Source organism: Lactuca virosa, chromosome 8 (genome assembly GCF_052849685.1).
Source record: "Lactuca virosa cultivar CGN04683 chromosome 8, Lactuca_virosa_CGN04683_v6, whole genome shotgun sequence".
In the NCBI taxonomy this organism is placed as follows: Eukaryota; Viridiplantae; Streptophyta; class Magnoliopsida; order Asterales; family Asteraceae; genus Lactuca; species Lactuca virosa.
In genome coordinates this window covers 265,063,226-265,089,851 of record NC_136433.1, presented here as the reverse complement: position 1 = coordinate 265,089,851, position 26,626 = coordinate 265,063,226, and the positions used below count along the sequence as shown (strand labels likewise).

The following is a 26,626-nucleotide window of genomic DNA, read 5'->3' as shown; positions in this document are numbered from 1 at the left end:
CGCGTGGTCTGTGCCGCACAGACAGAAGAGACCAGAAAGATCTGCGGACAAAAAACAAACACCACCATAGTGACATGGAATTCAAATGAAACTCACCCGGAAATCATATTCAAGAAAAAAAATGTTTGATGGATCCTGTTGGGTAACAAACATCATGGGATTCGAACATTTGATCAAGATCACTCAAAAGAGTTAAATATGATTTGGAGTTTCGAAAGTTGCTACTGAAACAAATGTTTCGTTAAATCTGGAACAAAGTTCCCCGTCAATTCCTTAATTGAGTTGGACATTTTGGGTTTCACTTTCATCACGGTCTCATGATGTTGGATCATTAACACAGAAATTTGATATGTCTAAATCCTGATTGGTTTGACCAGAGATCTCTTGGACATATGTCATTGTGTGTGAAAGTGTAAGAACTTTGCGATGAAAAAGATTGGTTAAAGAATTTCGAAAGTACCACTGCTTTTTAATGGACTCAGCAGATTACTCTAAACTCATTTTAGCAGAGTATGGTAGCTCATGGACTAATGTGAATATAGCCTGATTGGGAAGAAATTTTCGTGATGAAAATTTCATTAAGGCTTCAAAAACACACATTGAGTCAAAAGAGACTTGGGTCGAAATGCTGAAGCATGCTTCTAGGGACAACCTAACTAATACATAAGATGTCGAAAATGTACCTTCCCGTGAAACAGCAAGCATGTTACCTCATAAAACTTGTTCACCCTCTGTTTCATGTTCCAAGCTTTTCTACAAAACAAATCAAACAAAAAGAAAATATTTTTGATTTTAGGAACAATAACAAAAATAAGAAAAAAAATTTGGAATTTTTCAAAAACAAAACAAAACGAAAATATTTTTGGTGTTTTTAATTTTTCAAAAAGAACACAACTTAACAATCTAACAAAAATTTTGTACCATACTATCGAAAAAAATTGTGTGAAATTAACAAAATTTTGACAAACTATCGAAAATTTATCTACAAAGCGAATTTCACGCTGAATGTGAACAGTAACCACTGAATACTTAATGAGATTCTTTTGAAGATCATTCAGCACCTGTGATTCTACATTTTTGCAATTTGACTCTTTTTATTCTTTCGAAATTGTTCCAGGAATTGAATTTCCATCTATCATTCCGAGTGCTTCCAAAATTCTCACATATGATTTTTCATCTAATGGTTGTATGAAAATATCAGCCAATTGATCAGTTGTTTTCGAAAACCAAGCATATTGTTCTTCATTATCATTTTATAAAAGATCATGTGGAAGATGGAAACATTAAAAGCGTATTGCACTTTGTGAATCACAATACAACGGAATTTTCTTCATGTTGATTGCATAATCACGCAGTTGACTTTGAATCCATATGATTTGTGAAGTGCAAGTTACAGCAGCAACATATTCAGCTTCTGCTGTGGAAATCGAAACACATGTTTGCTTTTTCGACTGCCAGCTTACTAACTTCCCATCCAAAAGTTGACATCCGCCACTTGTGTTTTTTCGATCAAGATTGCATCCTAAATCAGCATCTGAAAAAGCTTGTATGAAGAATCCAGTTTTCGAAGGATACCACAATCCTAACGAAATTGAGCCTTTGAGATAACGAAAAATATTCTTAACTGCAGTGAGATGTGGTTCTCGAGGATTTGACTGATACCTAGCACAATTACAAACAGAAAACATAATATCAGGCCGACTTGCTGTTAGATAAAGTAACGAACCTATCATGTTTCTGTATACAGTTAAATCAATAGCAGGTTTATCTAACGAAGGTGTAAGCCTTGTTCCAGTCGCCATTGGTACTCGTAATTTCGTGCTATTCGTCAATCCAAATTTTTCAAGCAAATTCTTGGTATATTTTTCTTGATTGATAAAAATTCCTTCTCTGTTTTGACGAATATTTAAACCAAGAAAATTGTTGATTTTTCCCATCATACTCATCTCAAATTTGCTTTTCATCAGATTTTCGAATTCATTAGACAAAGCAGGGTCAGTAGAGCCAAAAATAATATCATCAACATAAATTTGAACAAGCATTAGATGATCCCCAACTTTCTTTTGAAAGAGAGTGGGATCAACTGATCCTTGTTTAAATTTCGATTGTTTTAAGAAAGAAGTTAAAGTTCCATACAATGCTCTTGGTGCTTGTTTTAACCTATAAACAGCCTTATCTAAAATATAGCAATGATTAGGATATTCTTCATTTACAAAACCTGGAGGTTGTTCCACATACACTATCTCTTCGAGTTCTCCATTAAAAAATGCACATTTCACATCCATTTGATAAACATCAAAATCTTTATGAGCTGCATAGGACAAAAATATCCGAACTGCCTCGAGTCTTGCGACAAAGGCGAAGGTTTCTTCATAGTCTATTCCATCTTGTTGTGAATAACCTTTTACTACAAGCCTAGCTTTATTTCGAACAATATTACCATCTTTGTCTATTTTATTTTTGAAAATCCATTTTAACCTAACTACTGAAACATCTTTTGGCTTAGGAATTAATCTCCAAACCTTGTTTCTTTCGAATTCAGCCAATTCAGATTGCATTGCAACAACCCAATCTGAGTGTTCCATTGCAACCTTAACTATTTTTGGTTCAATTTTCGAAATGAAAACGTTAAACATGCAAAACTCATGATGAAAATTAAGTACCTCATTCTTTGCACGAAGTTGAGCTCTTGTTAACACACCGTCTTGTGGATTTCCAAGAACTTGTTCCTTTGGATGATTTATTGTCCATTTATCTAATGGTGGATATGCTGGATCAAAATCCAATGGTGCATCTTCAAACAATTCGTCATTTTCAGATCCTGCAACAGAAACATTGTCATTTGAATCATGAAAATTTTCATTATGATCATTATTCGACATAATTGAATCATTTTGCTCCCCCTCAATAGGATGCTCCCCCTCAACATCATTATCCAATCTCCTATACTCCCCCTCGAAAGAATGCTCCCCCTCAACCTGAGTTGTCGAATTCAAGTGCTCCCCCTCCACTTGATCATTTAGCATGCTTTCGCCAATTCTTGGAGAATTTGATGTTGAACTCAAATCTAAAGCATCTTGGGTTAATGTCGAATTGTCAATAATAACTAAATTGTACCGTTGCATGTCGAATTTTAATAATAACTAAAATGTACCGTTGAACTCAAATATAAAGCATCCTTTAGATTTTAACCTGAGAAAATAAACCCAAGTAAACCGTGAAAAATCATCAATAATAACTAAAATGTACCGTTTCTTGTTGAGTGTCTCAACAGTCGATGGTCCACATAAGTCTATGTGAAGTAATTCCAACGGTTCAACAATCTTTGAATCAATTACCACAGGATGACCTTTGCGATGTTGTTTTCCTTGCTCGCAAGCTGCACATAAAGTATCATTATCAAATTTTAACACAGGCAAACCTCGGACAAGATCATCAACTACCAATTTGTTGATATTTCAAAAATTCAACTGAGAAAGTCTTCAATGCCAAAGCCAGCTAACATCAGCTGAAGCTTTTGAGAGTAAACACACTGAGGGTTTTCCGATGATTGGTTTGATATCGAGAGTAAACATGTCTCCATGTCATTTGGATGTGATCAAAACTTCTTTAGTGTTAACATTTGAAATGATGCTTCCTGCTTCGTTAAACACCGCTTGATTGCCAGTGCCCACAACAAGTTGTGAAACACTTATCAAGTTATGTTGAAGACCTTCAGCATATGCAACTCTCTTAACAGTAAACGTTTCATTCGTGACTTTGCCATATCCTTTCACCTGACACTTGTGATTATTTCCGAATTTACCTACTCCTGCATTGTCTAAACTTCGATAATCTCGCAAATTCTCCTTCTTTCCAGTCATGTGACGAGATCAACCACTATCAATGTACCATTTATCATCATATTGCTCGTCACATAAAATCTGCAATTAATGAAAGAATTTAGGTACCCAAGGTTGTTTGGGTCCTTGGTTATTAGCTTTTAAAACAGAGTGAAAGGAAGAACCTAAAACCCAATTACGAACTTTTGATTTGAAAGAATCAATTAAGTTGACATCATTAGGTAAAGGAGCAGAAACATAAGTTTTTGAAGGTTTAGGATTGTCACTGACATTCGCCTTTTTGTTCGCAACTTGTTTCTCAACATGTCTATCTTTCGAAACTGATGTCCATGTTTTCACAGAAATATTTGATTCTTTTGAAGATGAACTTTCGTTTGAAGAATCATTCACATATTTCTCATAAGCTTCTCGAATTTGTTGTTGGGAAAAATTTCGAGATTGAAACATCTTTCCTTTTCCTTCAAGCCAATGGTCGATATTTTTCACATTTGACGAACCCTTAGTGTATGAAACTTTCGAATTCTGCTTCCCAGAAGGATTTGGAAATTTTGGTTTTTGTGGAGTGAAATCAACATTTGATTTAGGACGAAAATTTTCAAGTTGTCGATTTTTAACATTGTTTTCGACATTTGTGTTTCGAGAAAATCGATTTTGAAAATTCTATGATTGAGTTGGTGGAGGAGTGTACTTTAAATTTGTATTTTGAGAAAATCTTTGTTGTGCATGAGGAGAAAATCGATTTGCGAAATTTTGATTTTGAATTTCTGTGGTGAATGATTGAGATTTTTTGAAAATGATGTAGTGGCTTGAGTTTTATCTTTCGAAAATGTAGTGGCTTGAGTTTTATCTTTCGAAAATGTAGTTTGTGAAATGGATTCAGACAATGATTTATTAAATTGAGTGGGATTTTACTGATTGCCTGGTTTTGACAAAGACTTAGTCTTAACAGATTTGAATTCTGTCTTTTCAGATGTTTTCTTCCGTGCTTAGTCTTAACAGATTTGAATTCTGTCTTTTCAGATTTGTCAATCCGTTTTGTTTCTTTCGAGACTCAACAGTTTGCCAGAAAATTTTCTTCCGTGCTTATCTTTTTGAAATTTCATTAATTTCGAAAATTTGTCAATTTGATCTTTAAATTCTTTTGAGTTGATTTTGACAAATTGTTCAGTTTTCTCCTCAATTTGTTTTGGAATTTCGTTTGAAACTTTATGTTTTTCAATCCATTTTCTTTGAGGTTTTTGTCTTTGAAAAGTGTATGTATTCTTTGTGAGATTATTTTCGATAATACTCTGATTTGCAAAAAATCCTTCATCAGATGTTTGTTTGTTATCTTGTTCAACCAATTTGTTAATTTTGGTTTAATGTTTTCGACATTTCCTTTTGTCACAAACACTTGGTTTGGAAAAACAACATCATCTGAGCATTTGAAGTTCGGTTACACCACTTGATTAGTTTCGAGATAATGAGCACCCTTTTCAGTCATTACCTTGTCGAATTTTTCAGTGTCACCATACACCTGATCAACAACAATTTGTGGAATTGCTGTTTCTTTCGAACCTTTACTTGTTGATGGTGTTTTGTTCGAAACTTCATCATCATTTTCATCATCACTACTATCAGTTTGACTATCTTTGACATTCACATGATCGAAATCAAAGACTTTCGAAGTTGAGGGTTTGTCAGTGTCAATCTTAACCAACGAATCATTACACTTTTCTTTTCCTTTAGACTTAGATGCAACATTAACGATAGACAACTGAGAACAATCAACATCTTCAATATCACTAATTTCACTAATATTATCAAAACAATTTGTATATACTTGTAATTAAAAGCAAATTCCTTTTTGGGTTCCCCTCATAAACTAGAAATTAATTAGACTGATGCTTGTAGAGGGCGAAGATATTTGTTAGTTTATTATATGATTAATAAATTAATTAGAAATTATATGATTTGTTAATATATTATATGATTAATATATTAATTATAAATAGAAAAACTGATGTGTTAATTTATTATGTAATTAATAAGTTAATATGAAATCAATAATAATTAATTTAGAATTAATCAGAAATTAATTTGAATTAGTTTCGGGATTAATTATAATTGATTGAAAGTGTAAGGATTGAGCTGCAATTGTTCAAAAGTTGAACAAGAGAATCATTCCATAACCATCCATATGATGGATGGTTTAGAGAACCCTCGATATGGTTTTTGGAATGTTCCTGATAGTTGATAGGGATAAGGATTTGAATTGGATTAAAGTACTATGATTTTAAATTCAAATTGGGGTTTATCCTTGAGGTTCCCTAGCTATAACTAGGGCCTCCTAGCTTGTAAATTTGGTTCATACTTGTAACGTCCGTGTTTCGGGGCTAAGCATTAGTATAGTGATGTAATAGTCAGATCAACCGTTGTAACCCATTTTGAAGTAATAAAGATGAATTATTTGAGTATTATGTGAATTTATGTGTTTATTACTTATTTATAAATGTATAATAAATAACGGATAAAAATAAGCACCAAAATTTAAGTGTTAGATAAACTCGATATCTATACATGAAGTGGTAGTGGTCGTGACAAGTATTCCGGACATATAAAGAACGTCGAAATCCGAGCTATAACGAATAAGTTATGGCATGTCGAAGTTTCGCGACAGAACCGGCACGACACTGCGCGACGTAAATAGTGAATTAACGATTGAGCGATTTTTAGCCTTAGCGATCTAAACGAAAGTCCTAGAATACGTTAAACTGAGAGCATACACAAAAAGAACGCCCAAATCTGACTTCGTATACGGAAGTTATGATTTTTATAAGTTTCAGATTAACAGTACACAGCCCGAAGTTCAAATATTAGATCGGACGATTTTTAGCCGACACAACCTAAACAAGAATCGAAGATCACGTTAATAGTAGCGTAACGATAAAAAGACAGACGAAAACGGACGTCATATGAAGAAGTTATGGATTTTAACAGACTAATCCTGTCCCAGCCTGTTAAAAATATAAATTTAAAAATAAATTCAAAATTAGCCAATGGAGTCTAAACGAAAGTTGTAGAGTACGGTCCCGCCTACGCATGGATATAAAGAACGTTGAAAACGGAGATCGTATGCGAAAGTTATGAATTTTAGAAGTTGAGTATGCAATTTGTGAAGCTGTTGCGAAGTTGCTGACGTGGGCGAATCTCAGCCGTCACTTGTTGCCCACGCCTTGGTTCGGATGGGTGACACCTGGCCTTGCATACGCCCAACGTAGCCGATGAACGCCCAACGTCCGAGTACGCCCCGCGTCGGAAGAAGCTACGCCCAACGAACTCACCTTGCTTGGACCGAAGAGCGTCACGATGGTCCACCAAGATTCGGACGTGTGTTGTACGATCTCCCCATTAAGCGCAACGTAGAGCTTCGGTACACCCATCATACTTGCGAGGCTCCGCCTATAAAAGGGCTGTGAGGGAAGCCTCTTCTCTTCACCAATTTACCTTCTACTTTTTCTCTCTACACTCTCTCTAGCCCCTAAACCCCCCTAAAGTCTAGGAAAACCCCCTAGCACCCGAAGGAATCCCCGGAGCTCCCGAAGGCTCCAAGAAAAAGAGCTTTTCGGCTCGGAAACGCTGCTCCAGCGAAGCCCGGTTTAAATAAAAACCGGTTGTAAGTGAGATACGCCTACCGTATTTTAAATATAGCTTATATTTAAATATAATATCGTTATTATGAACCTATAAATAAGATTTATTAGTGATTCAAAGTCGTTATACTGATTGGTCTACTTACGGGAATGATGTCTAGGCTGTAATTTGGTGAGGTGTTTAAAGTAGGATATCCAAACAGTATATTTCGTATACCAAACGGACCCTACCTCCGATATGATCCTACCTAGTTGTTCCTTACTTGATAGATCATGAAGTAGACTCTGAGTTAATGATGAATCTAGACTAATAATTAGTCGCAATGAATATTAGACTAAAATCTAGTGGTAATGATACTAGGTTTCGTCGAAGAAAATCATATTGTTAAGAAGCGATGCGCTGCTCGAATATCGAGTCGTTACTTTAACAAGTGAGTGCATAGTTACTTTCATCTTACACATAGATATGAAGTATTTTATATAAATTACGTGCTATGTGTGCATATTATCTGAATACTTGCTGTCTATGCTGGATGAACATTTTTATACATGTTTTAAATGATTTAAACTGTGTATGTATTTTATATCTACAAAATGTATTGGGTAAAACATGGGTAGATGTAATAGTTGGGTGTGATGAAATAAAATGATCGGAGGCCTCAATGTTGACGATGTTTCCAGTCATCTAGCGGAGTATAGATGATGACCACGGACTTTTCTAGACAGTGCAGTGGAACGCTAGCAGGCTCGCAACCTATAGGTGTTTGTGAACGATGTGTTCACCGGTGTACTCCATCCCCCTCATGGTTGACTTTAGGACATTTATTGTTGAGGAACCCCCTTAGCAGTAGTGTCCATCCCGATGATGATCCTTAGGCTAGGTCCCTTATGATAGGTGTTTAGGGACGTAAAGTGAGGATAACGGGAACGGGTAATCGGGTTATTGTTGGTTGATGAAATTAATAAACTTATTTATTGTGGGATGAAAACCCTATGTGCTCACCAGGCTCCCAAGCCTGACCCACTCAGTTTCTTGTATTACATGTAGTGGCACTTGAGCATAGATGTGATGTTTGGCTGAGGGATTACGGATTATAGGCCTGTAGATATGAATAAATGTTGTAAGGCTTATATTGTACGGTTTATGATTTTGATCTATATCGAACATGACATCCCGAGGTTTTAATGAAATACAGTTCTTCGAAAATGCTTTGATAAATCTTTATCATATTTTCTTTTGGGACAAATTCCGCAACACTTTTATTTAAAATGTTACTCTGATTTTCAAACAAAGCATAAAAAATCGGTCTTTTCTGGCCGTGAAAATGGGGATGTCACAGTTGGTATCAAAGCATTAGTTTAAGCGAACTAGGAATTTGTAGGATTTCTAGACTTAAACTTAGAATGCTAAGCGATGATTGTGAGATGAGTGTCTACTATATTTTAGACACAAGCATTAGTTTATTTTAGGAAAGATGCCTAAAAAGCTTTTATGTGCTATATGCTATTATTTGTTCGGATCTATGGTCTCTTGCCGACCGGATCTGGAAACCTTATGTGTTCAGGATTCTAAACGTACGACTACGATATTAGAACTAACATGTAAAAGTTTCGGAGAGATAAGTATGATTTAAACGTCTATCGAAAATAAAGATCTAAATTGTATAGATCAAAATGGCAAGAACCCGAAGTGGAGTTGGGATCGCGAATGGAAACAAGAATCAACATCCTCAACCACCAGTGATTAAGCAAATACCTGTTGTAGCAGTCGCTCCTGAGCCAATCACGATGGCGGAGTACAAGCGATGATCCAAATGATGTTGGATCGTCAAATGGAGGAGACCAGACGTTTACTTTAACAGAATCGAGAGGAAGCTACAATGCCTGTTAAACAACCCGAATTGAATGATGGGCAGTCAGAGGAGAGAAACTACAGCAGGACTGTTGGTCAAGATGATCCGCCAATGATTAGGAGGAACAACCAAGATAATGGAGTCTAGAGGAATAGATGCAAGTACAAAGATTTTCTAACTTGCAAGCCATCGACTTTCACTGGGAAGGAAGATCCGATTGGAGTTATGGATGGGATCTCGGAACTGGAGTTGGCCTTCATGACATGTGACTGCAAGGGCAAGTTACAAACCACATTTGCAGTACGTCAGTTCAGAGGAGGCGTTGTTCGCTGGTGGAACACCCTGGGGAAGACTCTAAGCCCTAATGAGCCCCTACAACTGACATGGGCAGAGTTTTTGGTGCAATTCAAGCGCAAGTACTGCTCAGTCCAAAACCTGCTCGAGCTAGAGAACCAATTCCTAACTTTGAGGAAAGGGAGCATGTCCATCGATGAATACACCAACAACTTCACAGACAAGATGGAGTTTGCCTTGCGCCTTGTCCCGGACGAGCTGACAAAAATTGACAAGTATGCAAAGGGACTTCCATGGGAGTATGCAGTGCCAGTACGTCAGGCACCTACTCTAGAGGCAGCTATCTGGGCTGCCAAGTCTGTTGAGGAGATGATCAAGGGAAGAGCCGCCGACAAGGTTGAAGTTGGCGAAAAGAGGAAATTTGAAGGGTCTGCAAGGCCCAATAAGAAGAGCAAGTCCAGTTCAAGGAAGTTTGGAGGAGGAGGAGCCGAAGCGAAGTGGTGCGACAAGTGCAAGAAGAAACACTCTGGGAAATGTGACGGAGAAGTCACCTGTTTTAAATGTGGAAAGCCCGGGCATTATGCCAACGAGTGCACGTTCAATAAGAAGGTCTGTTATGGGTGCAACGAGGAACGGCACATCTCGAGGGAATGCCCGAAGAAGAAAGAGGCAACAAGACCCAACGTTCCACCAAAGCCGAAGGCAAGAGCCTTCCAGATGACACTAGAAGCTGTGAAGGAGGCAACAAATGTCGCTTCAGGTACCTTTCTTGTAAATGGATTACCTGCCAATATACTATTTGATTCGGGAGCGAACTACTCCTTTGTATCACATAAAATTTGTGGGAAACTAGCATTGCCTGTAGAAAAACTTGATAATGCCCTAATTGTGGAAGTTGCTAGTGGCAAATTCATACCTGCTAGTGATCGTATTAAGAACATCGTCATCAACTTAAACGGAAACAAATTCCACGAAGAGTTGTTACCCATAGAGTTTAAAGGTTTCGACATCGTTCTAGGAATGGATTGGCTTAGCGCCAACGACGCCAAGATATTATGCCGAAAGAAGATATTAAGAGTAAACCCACCCGGAAAAGAGTCATTTTTGGTGTACGGGGACAAACGCAGAGTGAATTCTGGAATCATCTCCCTGATGAAAGCTAGGAAATGTTTGTCCAAGGGATGCACATCATATTTGGCATTCGTGATTGATGCAAAGAAGGATAAAAAGGAGGTGCAGAGTATACCAGTGGTGTGTGATTATCCGGAAGTCTTTCCCGAAGATCTTCCCGGATTACCGCCTGATAGACAAGTAGAGTTCCAAATAGACTTGTTACCAGGAACGACACCAATAGCAAAAGCATCGTACCGATTAGCACCGACGGAAATGAAGGAGCTCATGACTCAACTTCAGGAGTTGTTGGACAAAGGTTTCATTCGACCTAATTCATCACCCTCGGGAGCTCCAATGTTATTCGTGAAGAAGAAAGATGGAAGCATGAGAATGTGCATAGATTACAGAGAGAGATGAATAAGGCAACGGTGAAGAACAAGTATCCATTGCCAAGGATTGATGACCTATTTGATCAGCTGCAAGGTTCGAGCTATTTCTCAAAGATCGATCTTAGGTCAGGATATCATCAGCTGAAGGTGAGAGAGCAGGATATTGAGAAAACTACATTCAGAACTAGATATGGACACTATGAGTTCTTGGTTATGTCATTTGGACTAACCAATGCTCCAGCAACATTCATGGATTTGATGAACAAGGATTGTAAACCATTCCTTGATAAATCTGTGATAGTGTTCATAGATGACATTCTGATTTACTCGAAAAGCCAGGAGGAGCATGGCAGACACTTGCGAGAAGTGTTAGAAGTATTGAAGAAGGAGAAACTGTATGCAAAGTTCTCCAAATGTGATTTTTAGATCCGAGAAGTCCAATTCTTGGGTCATGTGGTTAACCAAGAAGGGATAATAGTTGACCCAACAAAGATTGAAGTTGTAATGAAGTGGGAACGACCGAAAAGTCCCATGGAGATTCGAAGCTTTCTAAAATTAGTTGGATATTACCGAAGGTTTATCCAAGGCTTTTCTTCGATAGCTGCTCCATTAACAGCTTTGACCCATAAGGGAGCTACTTATACATGGAGTGAGAAGCACAAAGAAGCATTCGAGAAGTTAAAGAATAAATTATGTGAAGCACCGATTCTTTCTCTACCCGATGGAGTTGAAGACTTCGTAGTATATAGACGCATCTTGAGTCGGATTAGGATGTGTTCTAACTCAAAGAGAAAAGGTGATATCATATGCATCTCGACAATTGAAAGAACATGAAAAGAACTACCCCACTCATGATTTAGAGTTGGCAGCGGTAGTATTTGCCCTAAAGATATGGAGGCATTATCTCTATGGCACAAATTGCAAACTTTTCACTGATCATAAGAGTCTCCAGCATCTCTTTAATCAGACGGAATTGAATATGAGGCAACGACGTTGGCTAGAGTTACTCAAGTACTACGACTGTGAGATACTTTACCACCCTGGTAAAGCAAATGTTGTCGCTGATGCTCTCAGTCGGAAGGTAAACCTTTAAAAGAAAAGGCCAAGAGCGTTGAGAATAGAAGTTGTCTCGACGATTGTGGAAAGTATCAAGAAAGCGCAGGAAGAAGCTTCAGAGAAAAATGACCGAAAGGAAGAACGCTTAGGCAAAACGTTAGTGTTCGGTACAAACCATCAAGGATTAAATGTATTCCAACATAGGATTTGGGTACCTAATACAGGAGGAGTAAGAGATCTTCTGATGGAAGAAGCTCACAAGACCATGTACTCGATTCATCCCGGTAACACTAAAATGTATAGGGACCTAGAACCCTACTACTGGTGGCCGACGATGAAGCTCGATGTTGCAAAGTATGTGGCCGAGTGTGTAACTTGTGTAAGGGTTAAGGCACAACATCAGAAACCGTATGTGAGTTTAGAACCTTTACCTGTACCTATGGGTAAATGGGAAGACATCACCATGGATTTTATGACTAAACTTCCCAAGACGAAGCTTGGTCACAACATGATTTGGGTAGTTGTGGACCGCTTCACTAAGAGTGCACACTTCATAGTAGCCAACGAAAGGTGGTTTGTGGATAAGCTCGCAAATGCGTACGTGAAAGAGGTAGTAAGACTTCACGGTATTCCTCTAACGATTGTATCAGATCGTGATATTCGTTTCACGTCAAAGTTTTGGAGAAGTCTACAAGAGGAATTGGGTACGAAGTTGTGTTTAAGTACAGCTTACCATCCGCAGACTGATGATCAAAGCGAAAGAACGATTCAAACACTTGAAGATATGCTGAGAGCATGTACCCTGGAATTCCAAGGTAACTGGGATGAGCACTTACCTTTGGTAGAGTTTTCCTACAACAATAGTTTCCACTCGAGCATCAAGATGGAACCTTATCAAGCTTTGCACGGATAGAAGTGTCGTACGCCGTCTTGTTGGCTTGAGGCTGAGGAAAAGCAGTTTATGGGCCCCAGCCCCCAAGATAGTCCATCAGACTGCTGAGAAGTTAAAGGTGATCAGGGAAATGATGTTAGCAACTCAGGATCGTCAGAAGAGTTATGCTGATAAGAAGAGACGGCCGATGACATTCGAAATTCGGGATTCAGTTTTGCTCAAAGTCTCACCGTGGAAGGGACTTATAAGATTCGGGAAACGAGGAAAGTTGAGTCCAAGGTTTATTGGACCGTTCAAAGTTCTTCAGAAGATTGGGAACCAAGCTTACAAGCTCGAATTACCTGAAGAACTAGATAGTATTCATAACACTTTCCATGTGTGTTATTTGAGGAAGTTTACGGGAGAAGTTCTTGACATAATTCCAATCTCAGAGTTAAGGATGGATGAGAATAAGAGGCTAATCGAAGAGCCCGAGGCAATCATTGACCGTAAGACTAAGAAGTTACGACGCAATATGGTCGACTTAGTGCTAGTCCGTTGGAAACATACGAATGGGCCGAATCTCAGTTGGGAAATAGAAAGTGACATGATGAGTCGCTATCCGCATCTGTTTGCTGACGCATGATTCCGGGACGGAATCATCCTAAGGGGGAGAGAATTGTAACATCCGTGTTTCGGGGCTAAGCATTAGTATAGTGATGTAATAGTCAGATCAACTGTTGTAACCTATTGTGAAGTAATAAAGATGAATTATTTGAGTATTATGTGAATTTATGTGCTTATTACTTATTTATAAATGTATAATAAAGAACAAAATACTCAAATCGTCCCTGTGGTTTGGGTAAAGTTGCGTGTTTAGTCCTTAACTTTTTTTTTGCACTCGGACCATCCCTATTGTTTATATTTGTTGCACGTTCAGTCCCTACCACACCTGAAATGACTAAGATACCCTTTATTTTATTTTTTATTTGTTTTTCTATTATTGATTTTAAATTCAAATTAATATTATCTTATTAACAAAAAGGTTTAACAAAAGTTATTTGTGGGTCCCATATCTTAAACCCACGATCCCTATCACTTATCTTGCTTCTTACTGCCCCAAATCAGCCATTGTGGGGGTCATCTTCTCCGACTGTCACGTTCTCCAGGGGCCTTCCTTCTCCTTTACCGTCGGCAACCATTAAACCCCTCACCATAAAAAATCTTCCTCGCCCTAGATCCACCCTCCACCCTGTCATTTCTTTCTACCTCTTTCTACACCTACTGAAATCAATTCAAAATCAACCAAAATCAAATCAAAACCAAATCAAGAAACGAAACCTGCAAAAAAACCAACTGAAATCCAAATCAACACCAAAAAGCAACAATGTAATGCATATTAAAGAAGAATTTATTGAACGCATATGGGTGGAGACAAATGACAACCCCGGTATCCTTTTCACGGAAACCCAAAATTCGAACCAGAAGAAGAATGTGAAAGTATGTTTCTCCTGGTTCATCAACAGATAGTCGAGAAAGAAGACAATCGAGAGATAGGGCGTAAGTGTTCTGTTCTTTTACCGATTTGGTAGGGGAATGAGATAATCGAGCAGAAGAAATCCATTGAAAAGGGTTTTATTGGGTATTTAGTCGTCGGTTGGGGTGGGGTGGTGAGAGCTCAAGCCAACTGTGGATGGTGAGGAAGTGGCGATGTAAGGTAGAAGAAGATGGTCGTCGTTTGGAGGTTGGATGGTCAGAATCACAACAATCTCAACAGGAACAACAACAAGAAAACGACTTCCTCCCCTCCACTGCCTCCCCTCAGTTGACGTTCCAGATTTGTAGTTGACTGAACTTCGATCATTTTTTGTAGGATTTGATTTTGATTTGTGGTTTGGTTTAGTATTGATTGAAGGTTTTGATTTTATAAAGAGTGGTGGGGGTAGTTGCTAGTTTTGATTTTATAAACGAAGGTTATCGGATGTTGCCGGAGGTAGATGGTGGAGGGGTGTAACGCCCGTAGATCCGGGCTAGTCAATTTAGAGGCAATGAGTGTCGAAAACAAATTTTCTGCAAAAGATTATTTATAATAAATAATCTTAACCAAGTTGTAGAATATTTCTCAAGGTTTCCGTACATATAAAGAACTCCGAAATCCGAGTTATAACGAAGAAGTTATGGCCCGTCGAAGTTTTACGGCAAAACCGGCACGGCACCGGGAAGCGTAAATAGTGAATTTATGATGGAGCGACTTTTAGCCTTAGTGATCTAAACAAAAGTCGTAGAAAACGTTAAACCGAGAGCGTCCATAAAAAGAACGCCCAAATATGACTTCGTATGAGGAAGTTATGATTTTTCGAAGTTTCGGCTTAGCAGTGTACAGCCCGAAACTCGAATTTTTGTTCGAGCGGTTTTTGGCTTATGCGACCTAAATGAGAGTTGAATATCTCATTAATAGGAACTCAACGGTAAAAAGACAGACAAAAACGGAGCTCGTATGCGAAAGTTATGGACGAAGCTTAGTCTCTACTTTTCGAGCGCGGCGAATTCGATACAGTTTTGTAAATCCGAGATAGAATGAGAATTAGCCAACGAGGTCTAAATGAGAGTTGAAGATCTCATTAATAGGAACTCAACGGTAAAAGACAGACAAAAAAGGAGCTCGTATGCGAAAGTTATGGACGAAGCTTAGTCTCTACTTTTCGAGCGCGGCGAATTCGATACAGTTTTGTAAATCCGAGATAGAATGAGAATTAGCCAACGAAGTCTAAATGAGAGTTGAAGATCTCATTAATAGGAACTCAACGGTAAAAAGACAGACAAAAACGGAGCTCGTATGCGAAAGTTACGGACGAAGCTTGGAGACTACTTTACTATAGAATTCCTATAAATAAGAGATGAACTCTTCATAATTTCCTCACACCTTCAAACCTTTCTTTCTCTCTCTAACCTCCCTAAACCCCTCCCAAGTCTAGGGAACCTCCCTAGCACGAGAAGAAATCCCCAGAGCGCCCGACGGCTCCGAGAAGAAAAGCTTTCGGCTCGGAAACGCTGCTCCAGCGAAGCCCGGTTTTTAATAAAAACTCGTTGTAAGTGAGCTACGCCTACGCTATTTTTAATATAACTTCTAATTAATTATAGTAACATTATTAGGACCTTAAAAAAATTATTTGGGATATTATTATGAGTTATATAAGAGTGTTGTTTAACGCTTATATAATAATAATAATAATAATAATAATAATAGCTAGACTATTAATTAGTCGCGGTTAACGTTAGACTAAACCCTAGTGGTATTGATACTAGGTTTTGTCGAAGGAAATTGTTTTAAGAGTAACGAAGCGCTGTCTGAGTTTGGAATCATCACTTTAACAGGTGAGTGCATGGTCCCTTTCATCTTACACATAGATATGAAGTATTTTATATAAATTACGTGCTATGTGTGCATATTATCTGAATACTTGCTGTCTATGATGGATGAATGATTTTATACATGTTTTAAATGATTTAAATATATATTTATTTTATATCTACAAATACGTTGGGATAAAACATGGGTAGATGAAATAGTTGGTGTGTGATGAAATAAAATGATGAGAGATAGGTGATGATAATTAGGTGATGGATAGGTGATGATGAATCGGTGATGTAGGATGAAAGATACTATAACCTTGTCCGACAATTTGGAGATGTAGTCATCTACTAGACTATAGATGGCGACCACGGAATATTCTAGACAACCCGTGGAAACACCAGCAGACTTATAACCTGTAGGTGATGAATTACGAGTCCAGGTGATGTGGTGACTGTATATTCATGCGATGATACTCTAACCCTTACTATGAATTACGAGTTCAGGCAACATTGTAACTACGTATTCATGCCTTAGGAACGAGCATATAAGGAAATGTGAGGTTGAAAGATGAGAGGTAAATATGATATAGGAGATGACCCTTAAGATAATTCTTTAAGGAATATTAAAGAAGATAACAGGGATGGGTAATCGGGTTGATTGTTTGATGTTTAAATATAATAATTATATTATTGTGGGTTGAAAACCCTATGTACTCACCAGGTTTCCCAACCTGACCCACTCCAGCTTATTTGTATCACAGGTGTCGATACGAAGCTACTTTGCACTGAGAGATTTAAAAGAGATGTAGATCACTAGTGTAAATGAATGTAAGTTCTGTTTATGCTTATGTTTCTGTATTGACGATGACATCCCAAATGTTTTAAATGAATAAAAATACATTTCTTCGGAAATGATTTGATAACGTATTTATCTTGTTTTTCTGGGAACAAATTCCGCAACATTTTTATTAAAAGAAGTACTCTGATTTTTATAAAGCATAAACAAAAATCGGTCTTTTCTGGCCGTGAAAATTGGGATGTCACAGTTGGTATCAGAGCATTAGTTTAAGCGAACTAGGAATAACGATTTATTTCTAGACTTAAACTTAGAATGCTAAACGATGATTGTGAGGAGTGTGTCTAATATATTCTAGGAAGTACACCTGAATAGACACAAGCACTAGCTTATTTAAGGAAGATGACTAAAATGTTTTTATGTGCTAACTGATTTATGATGCTTTATGATGTTATTATTTGATCGGATCTATGGTCTGTTGCCGACCGGATCTTGAAATTTTATGTGTTCAGATTTCTAAACGTTTAATTACGATATTAAAACTGGCATGTAACGTTTCGGAGTAATAAGGAGGATTACACGTCTAAATCTTCTCTATCCATATTCTCGTCTCAATGCAATGAATGCATGCTTCCGTGAAAATAACGTCATGGTAAAGACTCATAGAGAATTGAGTAAATAGAGGAAATGAAAAGGGTTATGATAGTGAATGACACCTATCAGAAGATATCGTAAGAGTGGTATCTTGCCTTAGAATATGTTAGACAGTACGTTTAGAGGAGTACGGTACGTCCGAAGAACACCTTCGATTGGCGGGATGATGGAACGATTGGCATAATTCCTGAAGTTGTCCCATCGTATGGCATTTCCACCACCAACCGAGTTGAATCAGAATTGATGATTGAAGATACGCGTGGAAGAAGTCCTAGTAGAGTCTAGGGGAAAATTTTATGATTGATTGGACACATTTTTATGTGTTAAAATTGTTTATGTGATAGTAACTTGGAAAGCTGCGAGACAATACTTGGGACGAGTATGAGTAGGTGTGAATGGTAGTAGAGGCCTATACTACCGAAAGCACATGACTCACGCTTGGATCAGGGAAAGTCACAAGGTTACCAAGAAGCTAGTAATTGATTTCGTTTTATTTGAGTATGTCGTTACCATCGAAGATGATTGTTATTCCGACCCTAGTGGTCATATCAAATTGAGTTCGACTACGATAAGTAGGTTACGTGGTTCAGAGAACCAAGTTTGATGTAGCGTCCGACTTAAACCAAAAGATTGAAATCAAAGAGATCAATAGAAGTATCGCGATTGTCGCTAAAAAGGCTTGTATCTAGAGATACTAAGTTTTAAGATGTTATTATGTCACATTAGAACATGAAGGAAGGTATAGTCTGTTCTGGAATTTAACTCTAAGAGATTTGAGTTTAAGCACACGATGAGAGGTCATTAGAATATGACACATCGGTACGTTGTAGTATCAGAGGAGCTTATCTTAAGCTTTCTAAGAAGAATAAGGAGTCTCCATCAAGGATCGATATTGTGACTCGAATGTCATAGTTTGGAGTCTAACGAGCAGGTGCAAGTTCGAGCACCGCTTGTAGTCAAGAAGACCAAGAGTTAGATACACATTTGAAGGAACATAGAAGTTACGATTAATACCTAGGATGAAGAGATAACGTATGGAGTCATTATACAACCCTGTTTCGTTGATGATTCTGGGACGTAATCATCCTAAGGGGGAGATAATTGTAACACCCGTAGATCCGAGCTAGTCAATTTAAAGGCAATGAGTGTCGAAAACGAATTTTCGGCAAAAGATTATTTATAATAAATAATCTTAACCAAGTTGTAGAATATTTCTCAAGGTTTCCGTACATATAAAGAACTCCGAAATCCGAGTTATAACGAAGAAGTTATGGCCCGTCGAAGTTTCACGGCAAAACCGGCACGGCACCGGGAAGCGTAAATAGTGAATTTATGATGGAGCGACTTTTAGCCTTAGTGATCTAAACAAAAGTCGTAGAAAACGTTAAACCGAGAGCGTCCATAAAAAGAACGCCCAAATCTGACTTCGTATGAGGAAGTTATGATTTTTTGAAGTTTCGGCTTAGCAGTGTACAACCCGAAACTCGAATTTTTGTTCGAGCGGTTTTTGGCTTACGCGACCTAAATGAGAGTTGAATATCTCATTAATAGGAACTCAACGGTAAAAAGACAGACAAAAACGGAGCTCGTATGCGAAAGTTATGGACGAAGCTTAGTCTCTACTTTTCGAGCGCAGCGAATTCGATACAGTTTTGTAAATCCGAGATAGAATGAGAATTAGCCAACGAGGTCTAAATGAGAGTTGAAGATCTCATTAATAGGAACTCAACGGTAAAAAGACAGACAAAAAAGGAGCTCGTATGCGAAAGTTATGGACGAAGCTTAGTCTCTACTTTTCGAGCGCGGCGAATTCGATACAGTTTTGTAAATCCGAGATAGAATGAGAATTAGCCAACGAGTTCTAAATGAGAGTTGAAGATCTCATTAATAGGAACTCAACGGTAAAAAGACAGACAAAAACGGAGCTCGTATGCGAAAGTTACGGACGAAGCTTGGAGACTACTTTACTATAGAATTCCTATAAATAAGAGATGAACTCTTCATAATTTCCTCACACCTTCAAACCTTTCTTTCTCTCTCTAACCTCCCTAAACCCCTCCCAAGTCTAGGGAACCTCCCTAGCACGAGAAGAAATCCCCGGAGCGCCCGACGGCTCCGAGAAGAAAAGCTTTCGGCTCGGAAACGCTGCTCCAGCGAAGCCCGGTTTTTAATAAAAACTCGTTGTAAGTGAGCTACGCCTACGCTATTTTTAATATAACTTCTAATTATTTATAGTAACATTATTAGGACCTTAAAAAAATTATTTGGGATATTATTATGAGTTATATAAGAGTGTTGTTTAACGCTTATATAATAATAATAATAATAATAATAATAATAATAGCTAGACTATTAATTAGTCGCGGTTAACGTTAGACTAAACCCTAGTGGTATTGATACTAGGTTTTGTCGAAGGAAATTGTTTTAAGAGTAACGAAGCGCTGTCTGAGTTTGGAATCATCACTTTAACAGGTGAGTGCATGGTCCCTTTCATCTTACACATAGATATGAAGTATTTTATATAAATTACGTGCTATGTGTGCATATTATCTGAATACTTGCTGTCTATGATGGATGAATGATTTTATACATGTTTTAAATGATTTAAATATATATTTATTTTATATCTACAAATACGTTGGGATAAAACATGGGTAGATGAAATAGTTGGTGTGTGATGAAATAAAATGATGAGAGATAGGTGATGATAATTAGGTGATGGATAGGTGATGATGAATCGGTGATGTAGGATGAAAGATACTATAACCTTGTCCGACAATTTGGAGATGTAGTCATCTACTAGACTATAGATGGCGACCACGGAATATTCTAGACAACCCGTGGAAACACCAGCAGACTTATAACCTGTAGGTGATGAATTACGAGTCCAGGTGATGTGGTGACTGTATATTCATGCGATGATACTCTAACCCTTACTATGAATTACGAGTTCAGGCAACGTTGTAACTACGTATTCATGCCTTAGGAACGAGCATATAAGGAAATGTGAGGTTGAAAGATGAGAGGTAAATATGATATAGGAGATGACCCTTAAGATAATTCTTTAAGGAATATTAAAGAAGATAACAGGGATGGGTAATCGGGTTGATTGTTTGATGTTTAAATATAATAATTATATTATTGTGGGTTGAAAACCCTATGTACTCACCAGGTTTCCCAACCTGACCCACTCCAGCTTATTTGTATCACAGGTGTCGATACGAAGCTACTTTGCACTGAGAGATTTAAAAGAGATGTAGATCACTAGTGTAAATGAATGTAAGTTCTGTTTATGCTTATGTTTCTGTATTGACGATGACATCCCAAATGTTTTAAATGAATAAAAATACATTTCTTCGGAAATGATTTGATAACGTATTTATCTTGTTTTTCTGGGAACAAATTCCGCAACATTTTTATTAAAAGAAGTACTCTGATTTTTATAAAGCATAAACAAAAATCGGTCTTTTCTGGCCGTGAAAATTGGGATGTCACAGTTGGTATCAGAGCATTAGTTTAAGCGAACTAGGAATAACGATTTATTTCTAGACTTAAACTTAGAATGCTAAACGATGATTGTGAGGAGTGTGTCTAATATATTCTAGGAAGTACACCTGAATAGACACAAGCACTAGCTTATTTAAGGAAGATGACTAAAATGTTTTTATGTGCTAACTGATTTATGATGCTTTATGATGTTATTATTTGATCGGATCTATGGTCTGTTGCCGACCGGATCTTGAAATTTTATGTGTTCAGATTTCTAAACGTTTAATTACGATATTAAAACTGGCATGTAACGTTTCGGAGTAATAAGGAGGATTACACGTCTAAATCTTCTCTATCCATATTCTCGTCTCAATGCAATGAATGCATGCTTCCGTGAAAATAACGTCATGGTAAAGACTCATAGAGAATTGAGTAAATAGAGGAAATGAAAAGGGTTATGATAGTGAATGACACCTATCAGAAGATATCGTAAGAGTGGTATCTTGCCTTAGAATATGTTAGACAGTACGTTTAGAGGAGTACGGTACGTCCGAAGAACACCTTCGATTGGCGGGATGATGGAACGATTGGCATAATTCCTGAAGTTGTCCCATCGTATGGCATTTCCACCACCAACCGAGTTGAATCAGAATTGATGATTGAAGATACGCGTGGAAGAAGTCCTAGTAGAGTCTAGGGGAAAATTTTATGATTGATTGGACACATTTTTATGTGTTAAAATTGTTTATGTGATAGTAACTTGGAAAGCTGCGAGACAATACTTGGGACGAGTATGAGTAGGTGTGAATGGTAGTAGAGGCCTATACTACCGAAAGCACATGACTCACGCTTGGATCAGGGAAAGTCACAAGGTTACCAAGAAGCTAGTAATTGATTTCGTTTTATTTGAGTATGTCGTTACCATCGAAGATGATTGTTATTCCGACCCTAGTGGTCATATCAAATTGAGTTCGACTACGATAAGTAGGTTACGTGGTTCAGAGAACCAAGTTTGATGTAGCGTCCGACTTAAACCAAAAGATTGAAATCAAAGAGATCAATAGAAGTATCGCGATTGTCGCTAAAAAGGCTTGTATCTAGAGATACTAAGTTTTAAGATGTTATTATGTCACATTAGAACATGAAGGAAGGTATAGTCTGTTCTGGAATTTAACTCTAAGAGATTTGAGTTTAAGCACACGATGAGAGGTCATTAGAATATGACACATCGGTACGTTGTAGTATCAGAGGAGCTTATCTTAAGCTTTCTAAGAAGAATAAGGAGTCTCCATCAAGGATCGATATTGTGACTCGAATGTCATAGTTTGGAGTCTAACGAGCAGGTGCAAGTTCGAGCACCGCTTGTAGTCAAGAAGACCAAGAGTTAGATACACATTTGAAGGAACATAGAAGTTACGATTAATACCTAGGATGAAGAGATAACGTATGGAGTCATTATACAACCCTGTTTCGTTGATGATTCTGGGACGTAATCATCCTAAGGGGGAGATAATTGTAACACCCGTAGATCCGAGCTAGTCAATTTAAAGGCAATGAGTGTCGAAAACGAATTTTCGGCAAAAGATTATTTATAATAAATAATCTTAACCAAGTTGTAGAATATTTCTCAAGGTTTCCGTACATATAAAGAACTCCGAAATCCGAGTTATAACGAAGAAGTTATGGCCCGTCGAAGTTTCACGGCAAAACCGGCACGGCACCGGGAAGCGTAAATAGTGAATTTATGATGGAGCGACTTTTAGCCTTAGTGATCTAAACAAAAGTCGTAGAAAACGTTAAACCGAGAGCGTCCATAAAAAGAACGCCCAAATCTGACTTCGTATGAGGAAGTTATGATTTTTTGAAGTTTCGGCTTAGCAGTGTACAACCCGAAACTCGAATTTTTGTTCGAGCGGTTTTTGGCTTACGCGACCTAAATGAGAGTTGAATATCTCATTAATAGGAACTCAACGGTAAAAAGACAGACAAAAACGGAGCTCGTATGCGAAAGTTATGGACGAAGCTTAGTCTCTACTTTTCGAGCGCAGCGAATTCGATACAGTTTTGTAAATCCGAGATAGAATGAGAATTAGCCAACGAGGTCTAAATGAGAGTTGAAGATCTCATTAATAGGAACTCAACGGTAAAAAGACAGACAAAAAAGGAGCTCGTATGCGAAAGTTATGGACGAAGCTTAGTCTCTACTTTTCGAGCGCGGCGAATTCGATACAGTTTTGTAAATCCGAGATAGAATGAGAATTAGCCAACGAGTTCTAAATGAGAGTTGAAGATCTCATTAATAGGAACTCAACGGTAAAAAGACAGACAAAAACGGAGCTCGTATGCGAAAGTTACGGACGAAGCTTGGAGACTACTTTACTATAGAATTCCTATAAATAAGAGATGAACTCTTCATAATTTCCTCACACCTTCAAACCTTTCTTTCTCTCTCTAACCTCCCTAAACCCCTCCCAAGTCTAGGGAACCTCCCTAGCACGAGAAGAAATCCCCGGAGCGCCCGACGGCTCCGAGAAGAAAAGCTTTCGGCTCGGAAACGCTGCTCCAGCGAAGCCCGGTTTTTAATAAAAACTCGTTGTAAGTGAGCTACGCCTACGCTATTTTTAATATAACTTCTAATTATTTATAGTAACATTATTAGGACCTTAAAAAAATTATTTGGGATATTATTATGAGTTATATAAGAGTGTTGTTTAACGCTTATATAATAATAATAATAATAATAATAATAATAATAGCTAGACTATTAATTAGTCGCGGTTAACGTTAGACTAAACCCTAGTGGTATTGATACTAGGTTTTGTCGAAGGAAATTGTTTTAAGAGTAACGAAGCACTGTCTGAGTTTGGAATCATCACTTTAACAGGTGAGTGCATGGTCCCTTTCATCTTACACATAGATATGAAGTATTTTATATAAATTACGTGCTATGTGTGCATATTATCTGAATACTTGCTGTCTATGATGGATGAATGATTTTATACATGTTTTAAATGATTTAAATATATATTTATTTTATATCTACAAATACGTTGGGATAAAACATGGGTAGATGAAATAGTTGGTGTGTGATGAAATAAAATGATGAGAGATAGGTGATGATAATTAGGTGATGGATAGGTGATGATGAATCGGTGATGTAGGATGAAAGATACTATAACCTTGTCCGACAATTTGGAGATGTAGTCATCTACTAGACTATAGATGGCGACCACGGAATATTCTAGACAACCCGTGGAAACACCAGCAGACTTATAACCTGTAGGTGATGAATTACGAGTCCAGGTGATGTGGTGACTGTATATTCATGCGATGATACTCTAACCCTTACTATGAATTACGAGTTCAGGCGACGTTGTAACTACGTATTCATGCCTTAGGAACGAGCATATAAGGAAATGTGAGGTAGAAAGATGAGAGGTAAATATGATATAGGAGATGACCCTTAAGATAATTCTTTAAGGAATATTAAAGAAGATAACGGGGATGGGTAATCGGGTTGATTGTTTGATGTTTAAATATAATAATTATATTATTGTGGGTTGAAAACCCTATGTACTCACCAGGTTTCCCAACCTGACCCACTCCAGCTTATTTGTATCACAGGTGTCGATACGAAGCTACTTTGCACTGAGAGATTTAAAAGAGATGTAGATCACTAGTGTAAATGAATGTAAGTTCTGTTTATGCTTATGTTTCTGTATTGACGATGACATCCCAAATGTTTTAAATGAATAAAAATACATTTCTTCGGAAATGCGTTGATAACGTATTTATCATGTTTTTCTGGGAACAAATTCCGCAACATTTTTATTAAAAGAAGTACTCTGATTTTTATAAAGCATAAACAAAAATCGGTCTTTTCTGGCCGTGAAAATGAGGATGTCACAAGGTGGAAGGTGGAGAGGAAGGGAAAATGGTAGTTGGACCCACTTATTTATAAATTACTTATAATTTATTTTCTTTAATTAATAAATAACTAGGTGGGGACCTCCGCGTTGCGGGGGTCGGATGCGACAATTTTTTCCGTTGTTTGTTCTTTGTAAATGTGATTTGATGAACTATTTGTTTATAGTTTGAGTATTGTTATGGGGCAAGTCAATTTAAAAAACATAGACTGTCCTATTTTACTGTTATGGGCCCTTTTAAAGTTGTATCTTTATATAAGTTCATAAGAATCATTTATATAAGTTCATAAGAATCATACAGCTTGCCTAATTGCACCTAGTCCAAATACGACCACTGTAGTTCCAGTTTTCATATTTGCAGCTTTCCAGGCAACAGCTACCCCTGAAAAAAAAGTATTTTCATAAACTCAATTTCCCAAATGCATGATCTATTAATGTTCATTCATTTTATTACCAATCTATATATTAAACATGGTAAAAGGAACATAAAAATTAACAAAAGTTACCTGGTGATACTACAAATCAACGAAAAATGGCGGTGACAAATTCACCTAAAAAAAGCTTCATTCTTGACATGTAGATTCATGTAGGTATTTCAGCAAACAGCTGATGTGCAACAATAAAAAATAAAAACAAAATTAGAAAATGTAATCTTAGACAACAAAACAACAAACATAGCATACGTCCGGTATAGAAGTTACCTTAAAGAATGGTGAAGTTGTGAAATCGGAGATTAAATCCGACGGCTGGTGTATCCATGGTTCTTCTTTCCTAAATGAGAATGCACTTGGGGCATGTCACTAGTAAAAATGGAAAAAAAAATACATATAAATTGAAAGTATGTTGCCATTTGGGTCATTTTACTCGTAAAAATGGAAAATGCACCTAATAGCAATGTAGTTTGGTTTTTGGAAAAAAAAATAAAAGAAAAAAAAACCGAAAAAAATGTGTAAATTCAAAGCCCGTTGCTATTTATTGCATTTAGTAAATAAAGATGGAAAAGCAAAAAATGACTATGTACTTTGTTTTTTGGTAAAGGAATAAAAACAAAATGCAAGGTATATCGCTATTTAATCAATTTACTACTTAAATATATTCAACATCAATCTGAGTTCAAAACCGTTGAAGTCAAAAAAAAGATTAACTATAAAAACGATATGCAAGAGTTGTGTCATCCAAAATTATTAAATTCAATTTTTTTTAAGTATAAAAACATTATGAAAGAGCATTTTTGTCCAAAACTGTTAAAATAAAAAAAATTAACTATAAAATTAGTATGCAGGGGCAGTTTGGTCTAAAACTGTTAAAAACAATTTTTTTTACAGGTTAAAAACAATATGCAGTGGCAGTTTCGTCC

At 37.2% G+C, this 26,626-nt stretch overlaps 1 long non-coding RNA gene across 1 annotated transcript; it reads right to left on the bottom strand.

The window, feature by feature from the left end:
- Nucleotides 1-25,512: 25,512 nt before the first annotated feature.
- LOC145128354 (uncharacterized) lies at nucleotides 25,513-25,877 on the bottom strand. The gene is made up of 2 exons (XR_013716832.1): nucleotides 25,776-25,877; nucleotides 25,513-25,651 (listed from the first exon to the last, which is right to left on the bottom strand). It is a non-coding gene; the product is annotated as an uncharacterized LOC145128354 (long non-coding RNA).
- Between the last annotated feature and the right edge of the window lie 749 nt (nucleotides 25,878-26,626).